General features: G+C 32.7%; 1 long non-coding RNA gene and 1 pseudogene across 1 annotated transcript; both read right to left on the reverse strand.

Annotated features, from left to right (window-relative positions):
* On the reverse strand, positions 443-4722 carry LOC107627205 (annotated as a pseudogene).
* On the reverse strand, positions 5093-7254 carry LOC110268823. The gene is made up of 2 exons (XR_002357380.1): positions 6697-7254; positions 5093-5404 (listed from the first exon to the last, which is right to left on the reverse strand). It is a non-coding gene; the product is annotated as an uncharacterized LOC110268823 (long non-coding RNA).

The following is a 10737-nucleotide window of genomic DNA, read 5'->3' on the forward strand; positions in this document are numbered from 1 at the left end:
ACTTTAAAACGTGACGAAAAATGGCTGCTGTACGGAATAGCTACCCTTTTAAAGCGTGGCTATAAGTTTGTTCAAATTCAATTGTTTTTTTTTAATCTTCATAATAAAATCTAACAAAATTCATACATAATGTAAAATTTAGACATATAAAACCTTCATAACAATTTTAATTACTATTAACAATATAAAACCTTCATAAACTTGTACACCAAATATAGTGGTTGATCACATGACAAGCACTAACAAAAAATCAAAGTGATAACAACTACCCATAAATTTGTAATACATGTATTATAATTCCAACAACTATTACATTATCTACATCCTTTAAAAAGTACAAAATACACATTAAAAACTACAAAATACCCTTCCCTCTTGTGATGTCTTGCTGGTCATCTGAGATATCATAGACCAACCCTTTTCATCTGTCCTTATCTATCTGCTTGTCCTCATCGATCGCCAAAATCTTGAAGCTTCCGGAGGAAACCTTGCTGCTGCTGAGGATTCTTGATGTAACCTTCTTCAAGCTGCTTCCAAAGAAAGCTGATGAACTGGGAACTGATGAAGACACAGTTCCAAAACCATTCAAACTCACATGCAATGTAAAATTACATTATTCTCTTGTTATTTAAGAGTTACTACTCTATTCAAAACTCTAATCAAATTTTTTTGACTATACAAGAAATCATGAACCGCATCTAGATATATTGATAACTCGCAAATTAATGATATGTATCCATAGTTCACATGATCATTATGTTTCTAATTTGGTATTTATAACTGATTACTAATTCACATTGGATCCAATCCAATTACTATCCTAATCTTATACATAGTTTAAAACTAGAAGTGATAAATTGAGTGAATAGAATTAATTGAAAGTAACAAAGTAAGGTAAAAGTATCATACTGGAGTTTCTTTGACAGCTCCTATGATTGAAACTGAAGCAGCCATGGCTGTGTTATTGTCCTTGTAGCAGCAGAGAGTAATTGTACTTACTATAGTGGAAATAATGAACACTATAATGAACACTCATGAGTTGGGAAAGCAGTCCCCACCACGCCCAAACCCTTTTTCCCTATTTTTTAGCAACTAGAATCTGTGACGATTGGTCAACCTTTAAGTTCAAACTATAGTAATCTAATTATATACTGCACGGGTAAGACAAATCCATTTTTTTTCCAATATTCAACCAAATGGCTAAGTGGACAGAAAAGAAAGTAAAAGAATAAGGTGGAAAAAGAGTTCATGAACTCACAGATCTGTCAAATTCCAACATGAAGCATCTTTTTACATCTTCTTTGGTAGGTTTGCAATCACAGTGATCACGTCTCGAAGTGAGGTCTGAGAATTTAGCATATGTGTAATGCAAAACAGCAGCCTCCTCTAACTTGATCTCACTAGCATAATTCAGGAGAACATCATGGAACTCATAAGTGAAAAAACATCAAGGGGAGACATAAATATAAAGAATCAACAGAACATACTTTGGGGATTTCATGTAGTTATGCCATCTGTGTGCACCATTTTTGGACGAAGATGATCTTGTATACGGGCAGCTGATTTACCATTTTCGTAAGTCAGAAAGTAGTTTGGATTCCCACATACAGAATCTTTGTAATTGCCAAAGTATGTATCTTTTGGAAGATGGTCATAATTCTTCTTAAACATTGATACCTGAATCAATAGATCAGGAGAAAATGAAGGAGATAGAAGTATCAATGCCAAAACATGCAACTGCATTTATAAGGAAACCAATACATGATTTGTCGGTTTCCTCTTTACAAAGTACTGCTCAATTAAAATTTAAGGATTACAAATTCAGTAATTTAAAATTCATTCCATTGCAGAATAATTGGTTGAACTGTTGAAATCAATCTATGCCTTTTAATTCTGGTCAATAATTGTTGTCCAGTAATGGCTACAAGGTTCATTGTTTCTTTAAGTTATGACTATTACAGGTGATTGTTAGCTATGCTAAAAGTTCAGGGTGTTCGTGAGTGTGAAAGTGGAAAGGGGTATGTGGAACCTATACAGTATACCAGTACTGTGTATAGTAAGATGTAATAGCTTCGTACCACAGATATTAAGACTAGGCATACGCACCAGAATAAAGACAGAAAGTGTAAAGAGCAGAAGTATAAAGGAGAGAGTTGAAGTGAGCATGAAGAAAGAATAGAGGAGGTGGAACTATGGAAGGCATCAGGGTGATACCATTCCAGTCTCTGGGAGTCTATTAATGGAAGAATGAAACACAGAAAAAGTAGGGAACAAGGTAGCATTAGAGAAGCTACCACTCTCCTAAGGTCCTGCCCAGTCTAAATTCTTCCTTCCCTCTTTTAATTCCCTTCACCTCTCTCATATACTTCTCAACTCTCTCTCCTATAAGAGAATCGTCCCTCACTCACGCCCTCCCCACTAACTTCTCTTCTGCTGTTTATAAAAGACGAGAGCTATTTTACGACTATCTTCTCTAACTAAATTAAGTGATTCTTTTCCCTCTACTAAGCCTTAAAAATAAAACCAAATAGAAAAATAGATCTTCATCATTCTAAAAGTCAAAATTCCTTTTGTTATTCACTGATTCTACAAACTCGGGTACTCCAAAGGGTTCTTTGTTAAGTAATAAGTAGAACAGAAACTTCTAGCAAAGGACTATGTACAGCTTCAGCAACTCACCTCACTAAAAGGTTCTTTAAGCGTGCGTTTGGTTGGTGTTTCTGGACACTAAAGACATGGACACGGTGGCACATGTCCACCGTTTGTTTGTTGAGACACAAATTTATGATGGACACGGTGGTACACAAGTATACACAAAATACATATTTTTAGTGTCTCTCCATTGAGCTGAGACATTGAGACACAACTTATAAGACACAAAATTTTACATTTTTATCCCTTATTTTTTTTTAAAACTCCAACTATGTCCCTAATTAATCTAACCCTAATCCCCTTTTTTCTCTCTTATTATCTTTTATATTCTGTGTTTCTAACCCCAAAATCCTTCCAACCTCCACGTTCCTTCCTCCATCCTCCTTCTTCCATGGCTATGTCTCTCCTCCACACCACCGCCATAGCCATTGCCTCTCCTCTCTTTCTCATCTCCTTCTCTCTTTCTCTCTTCGCATCACTACACACATCACTCTGCTTCTCCTTCCATTGTTGTGTCCCTCCATACCGCTGTCACGGACCGCCACCATTGACACCCCTTCTTTCTTTTTCATCCTCTTCTCTCTTTCTCTCTTCACACAGTTGCACCTATCACCACCATGAGTCATCATCTTCAGTCATATTTATTCATCTACATTCATCAGGTGTTGCCCAGATCTGTTCATCTCCACTATTACTTGAATCAATTTCATTAAGAACGGCAAAAAAAAACCAAGAAAGCCCAAAATAGTAGTCGATCATTCTTGAGATCTGTCTTCTCATTTTCGTTTATTTATTTATTTATTTCAACCTGTTTCATTTTTTTTAATGAGAAAATTGAATTGCTGAACTGATGAATAAATGAAAGTTGAAGATAGTATTTTGCGATGAAGTAAAAAAATTGCAGGTGGCAGTAGTGGTGGTGGTAGAAAGCTATGGTGGCGGCAGCGTTAATGTTGGTAGAAGATGATGGTAGATAATTAATAAGGATAAAATAGATATTTGAATTAAATTGTTGTGTCTTGTACACTGATGCCAAACACGTTAAAAAAAATTTATGTCTATCTGTGTCTATGTCTTTTGGTATAGTTGTGTATGTGTCTATATGTTCTGAACACAGTAACCAAACGAAGCCTAATATCATCTCGCTCAACACTGCTCTCCTAAAAACCATAGACACAAGCATTATTACACCACTGAAGTTCTTACCAGTTCCATGAAGGAAGCATGAACCAGCAAATTCTACTCACATAGTTGGGAAATATGACCATGTCTACATTTCTTGGAACCTCAAAAAGCAACTGACTCAAAGAATACTCTCAAGCACCCGCTAGGTGTATTAATTCATCCATATCAAGGTGAAGAATCTACTCCATACCAGCATCCTGATGTTTAAACGTGGAAAATATTGTGTTAATTATCTAAAGTAGACACCAAATGATAACAACTTTTATTAAACAGTGTGTGCTGCAAAACCATACCCTTGTCATGACAATAGCCATCTCCATATTGAGGGATTGCTTCACAAAAAGTTCGTAATTGCATGGTTTATAAAAGCAACCTGCTAGCCATGTCTCATTCCAAATTTGGCTGATGCAACCAACGATGTAAAGAATAATAATAACAAAACTATCTCAGAAGCTGAAGATTTAGGGTCTCTCAGAAATTGAAAATTTCAAGAACAATTTACAATTTGTAAACTAAAAGAAATAAACTCAACAGATAAGAGTTGTTAAGAAATTGGTAAAAACCTCTTTACTTATTGCTCTTCCAGCTCCTTTGTTCTATATACAACCTTGACACCCTGATGAAATAAGATAATCAAATAAAAATAATAATTTTTTATTAATATAATAGTATATAATTAAATGTTTTTATACTTAAAAATAAAATATTAACTAACTAAACAAGTATATTTCTGAACAAATTTATGATAAGTTTACAGATATTTTTTAGAAAAAACAACTAAATTTTTCCAAAATTTTGTATTAAATTTATGCCATCTCAGAAAATGAGGTTAAGGGCCCATCAGATCTTATGTTTTCTTAATACTTCTCTATTCACTGTTCTCATGCAACCCACTGTATCAGTACCAATAAACCATTAATTATGAATTATTATTATTTAATAACAAAGTGGGGCTTTAATTTGCATTTTACCGGCAATTGTCACCATAAGACAATTCCGATCCTCGAGCACTGTACCCAATTACACCAAGATTACACTAATAACCACTTTATAATCTTAGCTTTAAATGAAAAATTAAAAATAGTCATAATTCTCAAACATGCATTAATTCCATCAAACAACGACAGCAACAATCTTCAGCGTGTATAAATCATATCCACAGCTAAAATTTTAATTTAATACTTTTTTTTTTTAACTTTAAATGGCTATGTTCACTCTTAAATGGGCAAGATGAACAGCATGCTGAGAATCACAGTTCAAAAGAGACATCATCATCCAACAATTTACAAAATAATGTTACATCAACATAATTTATAAACATCAAAACTAACTGAAAAGTGACAGTTCTGGTAATAGGTTAACAAAATTACCTTAATTGCTTTAAAGAAAAGTATGAATTAAGTTAAAAAGCACATGACATTGCCAACAACCATGGGAAGTAGTTGCCCCCTAGATCCACCAATAGTAAAGTCTGAAGCAGCATGAACATTCAAAGCCTTTCCTCACAAAATGCAATAGAAGAAAACTTAGTGATTTCTCTGCCTTCACTGATGAAAATTAGTGATTTCTGCACCCCAAAACACATTAGCACATTAGCACATTTATCAGTATGACATTCTATCAGTATGGCATTCTAACTGTAAGTAATTCTCTGATAAAAATAAAAATAAAAAATAAGTGAAAAATAGACATTGTTATCTTTATGTAATTACCACAATTTTATTTTAATCCTATACACATAAATTCTATTTGAATCCAGTACACCGCATCCATTATATTTTAATCACCATAATTTTCAGCATCTAATGATAAAAAAAATGGAAAATTAAATTAATGTACTTTAAGTAATTACTAAAATGCTAAGATTCAGATCATAATTTATTTGTGCTAAAGAAAGGGGAAAACCCAAGTTTAGATAGTCTCCAGTGTCTTGTTCTCAACGCTAAGCACATATAATGTGAAAATTGAAATCAATTCATATGCAAGATTTGTGGTGGGACTCTTATTCTTCTATTATATCAGTTAAGATCATACAAATCTAATAAACTCAAGTCAACCTTGCTTTTAATTTGTTTAAAATTATTCTCTCTGAAGAACCAACTTAAATTAGTATTTGACTAGATGTGACAACTGAAATTTTGTAGAAATACATTTTTATCATGTCATTTTGTGTTGGTAATTTTTTTTAAATCATTAATACAAACTCGACCAAAAAGAAACAAAACGTTGATTCATGATTAATCCCTTTCAAAATAAAAATAAAATTAAACTTCAACTCTCAAAACCAGAATTCTATTTCAAATACAGAAGTATTAACCTAAACAACATAATACATAAGTAAGCATGAAATTTAGATTTCAAAATATCAAAGAGGCATATCAGAGAGCACTGGGCGTGCATTAACATAAATAATAACAAATAGCATAAAACCAAGCAAACCAAATGCACCAATTCGCAAAACTCAATATTAAAAGCACAAACAGTGGCAATCGGTAAGAATTGGTATCCAAATCCAGTAATAATAATCCAATAATTCAAGACAAAGACACCATGTTCATAACACCTGTTATACTAAACTCAGCAAACTACCTAGACAAATTTTCAAAATTATTACAAAAAAATTGAACTAAACGCACCACACTACACCACACAATTTGTTGAACAAGGGTATGTTTGAAGAAAGTTTTCTCCTCTTTTATTTTTTCATTTCCTCAAGCCAAAAGCCTATATTCTAAATATGTAAATAAAGAAACTAACATAGGACACGATAGCTCAAATGAACCTATAGTCACTACCGTCACAGAAACCAATTTAAAATAACCAAAATGAAGATACAGTGAGGCAGTAAGAGAAAATTACCGGAGCCAGCGGCAGTAATAGCTAGCCTATACTTCTTGTCCTGAACATCGGCGGCAGCAAAAACACCCTCAACACTGGTCTTCGTCGTCCCGGGCTTCGTCACAATGTAGCCATCAGATTTGCTAAGTGACCAGGTGAAATAGGAAAAGAAATAAAAGAAAGGAATAAGAAGAGGACTAACAAAGAAGCAAGAAGCAGGAAGCAGGAAGTAGGAAGGGAGCGGCGCGGAAGGTAGGAATCTGCAGCCACGAAAGGGAGTGGCGGCAAAGGGAGCATCCACGGCGGGTTTGCGACGGCAAGTGAGCAGAGAGAGTCACCGCCAGAGAGAGTCACTGCAGAAGGAGGTTAGGGGTGCGGGAAGAGGGATTGCCGGCGGAGGCATTGCCAGCACAGCGACGTTCTTCACGAACTGTCGTCTGAGTGTCGTCGTCGCGGTGAGGGCGAGGCACAATGAAGAACGGAGTGTCGTCGTCGCGTTGGGGCTTTTGAAGGAGGAGTTAGGGCAGGGCTTACGGGTCTTTCTTTGAACGACGAAGGAGCTTTTTTAATTTGAAGTTATAACTCAGAAGAGTGTACGAGCTTTTTAAATTTTTTTTTGGGAACCTTTTGGCCACCCTCTTGAAGCGTGCCAAAAAGCTTGTAGGAAATGGCTACGCTTTATAAACTCCACAATAATAAAATTCTGTTGCCACGCTTTAAAAGCATGCCAGTTTCTTTTTATGACTACATTTTTTAAGCGTGGTACAAACAAACGTGGCCAAATCTCGCATCAATCGCTACCTTCATAAAAATGTGGCGATTGACTCTTTTTGCCACGTTTTTAAAGCATAACAAAAAAAAAACGTAGCCAAATCTCTATTCAATCGCTCTCTCATAAAAGCGTGGCCATAGATCATTTTTGGCCACGCTTTTAAAGCGTAGCAAAAAAAGGCATGATCATAAGCCTTTTTTCTTGTGGTGATACCACTATCCCCACCATATCCATCATCACCCAACCTAAACAAATCCTAAAATTTTTAGATGTAAAATTACGTTGAATCAAAACCATGAAAATTATCATATCTAAGACACTAATAAAAATCTAGATATATTAGTTTTCATTTTTTGAATAAAAATGTTAATCTTCTAAAAGAGCCATTACAGATTCACCAGGACCTACAATGTAACAGAACCAGCTAGTTGAGGGGATGAACAAAGTGGAAAACTCTTGTGGTGGTCGTGGTTGGGTGTAAGGGTGGGAGAGGACGAGATGGCAGAGGTGGGAGAAACAAAAGAAATATGTTTTGCCGTGGAATTAAAATTGGGGTAGTGTTGTGAACTTGGGTTTAAGGTGAGCTCAGTTCCAAATTCCTTTTTCTTTTATGTCTTGCTTGGTCGAAACTATGACCATTAATTTTTAGAAATTTTTATTTGTTTCTTTAAGGTAATAAATCGGCACCTATTTTTCTTTATTTGGATTTTTCTTGTCTGAGTTTTTTCTAGTTTCTAATAGGATTTGAGAAAGTTTATTATGTGATATTTTGACATCTAGGTTTATGTGATGATTGTATTTTCTTTTTTGAATGAAGAACAATAATGTTCTATTATCCTTGACATGTGCATAGATATCTAATTTTAAAGTTAGTTATGGTGGTGATGGTAGACAGTTACGAAGGCTTAGGGTTTAGAAAAGAAGAGAACTTAGAATTTTTGAGTAATTTTGGTAGTGATAAAACGGTGACGAAGGTAGAAAAATTTTAAAGAAGGAAGAAGAAGCAGAAAGAGAATGGACATTAATTGTATTTTTAAAAAAATTAATCTATAATTAATGTTTTGATAATTTTGTCAGATATATTTTATCTTTTGTGGTTATTAAATTAGTTTTCAATTTGTTATAATTAGTTTTATTAACACTCATTTTTTTTGTGGTCAGCAATACAAAATATAGTTTTAAGAATACAATACAAATACATAAAACAGGAACAAATATTAGTTTGTTCTTCACTAGTACTTTTGAAAGGGAGATACTCAGCTCACTTCCTTCTTTGTTATCTTATCCTCTTCCTCCCACTAACCCCACTCTTCTTTTCAAATTGGTTTAATTATTCTGTTCGTCTCTATAATTTCGTGAAATTTTCAATTAGGTATTTATACTTTTTTTTCTTTTAATTGAGTCCCTCCACCAAAATTGTTTTTTCAATTAAATCCCTTTTAGTAGTAATTTGTTTAATTGTATAGGGACCCAACTAAAACAAATAAATTGATGCAGGGACTCAAATAAAAGGAAAAAAAAAGTATAGGGACTCAATTAAAAAAAATAATTGGTGCAATGACTCACTTAAAAGAAAAAAAATATAAGGACCTAATTAAAAATTTCGCAAAACTATAAAAACCAATGGAGTAATTAAATTCCAACTAAATTTGCTTCTTGTACACTCTCATAAACGGGTATGATAGTATCATTAGTCAATCTAAGTATTAGAAAGATATGTCTTTGTATTATAATTACTATTCTAGATTTACATGTGTTTTTTTTTTTCTTCTAGTTTTTAAGGTTGATATTTTAAAAAATATTTGTTAAAATTTCTAAAAAACCTCAAAATAAAAAAAGGACTTACAATATCAACCATTAGATTAGAAAATAGTAGTAAATTTGTAAACTCAGATTTTGGAATATTCTGTAAAAAAAAAATGAAATTTCTCAAAATCTCAATTCCTAAAATACTTCAACAAAATATGGTTATAGAAAAAAAAAAAAAGTAGAAGCTCGCAAGAAGGGAGAAGCACTATGTTTTTAGAAGATGGTTTACCTAAATACAATGTAGCATATTTAAAATAGTCTTTATAAAATCAATCTTTAAACATACTCCTTATGAGCTATGGCAGGGAAAAAAGAATTCAACATTTCATATTTTCAAATCGTTTGTTGAATCACATTGCTTTATATCAACACAAGGGAGAATTTGTAAAAATTTATCGTTGAATCACATTCTGTTTCATTTTGCTTCATTATGTCTCATTCTTTTAGGAATATTCCTATTCAGTCTTTCTTTACCTCAGATTACTATTTTATCCTTAGTCTTTTATAAATGACCTTCATATTTTTTGGTTCTAAAATTATTGATTTTGTCCTTATTTTTTTTTTATTAGAAATGACATTCATGCTCCGTAGTTTCTAATTACAATTTTGTCTTCAATCTTTTATATAAATTAAATAACAATTATATCCTTTAGTCTCTCAAATTATCATGCTAATTTCAATCTGTTATTAACATTATATTCTTGCCTATATTTTATCATAATTTTTATTTTATTCCTATACTTTATCAAAGTTATAATTTTCCTCTAACTTCATTTACTTACCATTTTGTCCAGAATCTTTTTTATAAAATTATATTTTTTCTTCTAAGTTTTTCATATTCATATTTTTACTTCAAGATTTTTTCTAGATATATTTTTGCCCGCTTTTATATTATTTTTTTATTAAATTATCTATTTATGCTCTACATTCTTCTCACTTTTATTTCTTAGCTCTCTTTTCATTTGGGAGCATTCTTTGCATTCCTATATTTTTCATAATGACTCTTTTGCTTTTTTTTTTTTTTTTTTTGTATTCTTCAATCCTTTAGCCTTCTCTTTTGATATCTTTCAATCTTTTCTTCATTTTTTACTTTATTAATACATTCTTAAGAGTTTCTCTTATAATATTTATAATTTATCTCTTATGTATCAATTTTTTCATATTTGTAGTTTAATACTCACTAGTAATAACATTTATATTTAGCCTTCATGCATTTTGTTCATTCATATTTAGCCTCATAGCCAAATTGTGATGGAAGAAAAAGGGAGAATTTTTTTTCTCTTAAGGCTTGAAACTTATAGTTATGATTTCCTTGAGACACCTAGAACATGATTTATGTCACTAGACCAATGGATAGCTAGTTCGATCCTTTAGGAGAGGTCTTTTATGCCAACCATGTCTAATGGCTTTCGACCCCTTTCGACAAGATACTGTCTGATGTCATTTTACCTTGGGAGGACTTGATGATTGTAAACCCTGTA

The sequence above is a fragment of the Arachis ipaensis genome, chromosome B02, assembly GCF_000816755.2.
Source record: "Arachis ipaensis cultivar K30076 chromosome B02, Araip1.1, whole genome shotgun sequence".
In the NCBI taxonomy this organism is placed as follows: domain Eukaryota; kingdom Viridiplantae; phylum Streptophyta; class Magnoliopsida; order Fabales; family Fabaceae; genus Arachis; species Arachis ipaensis.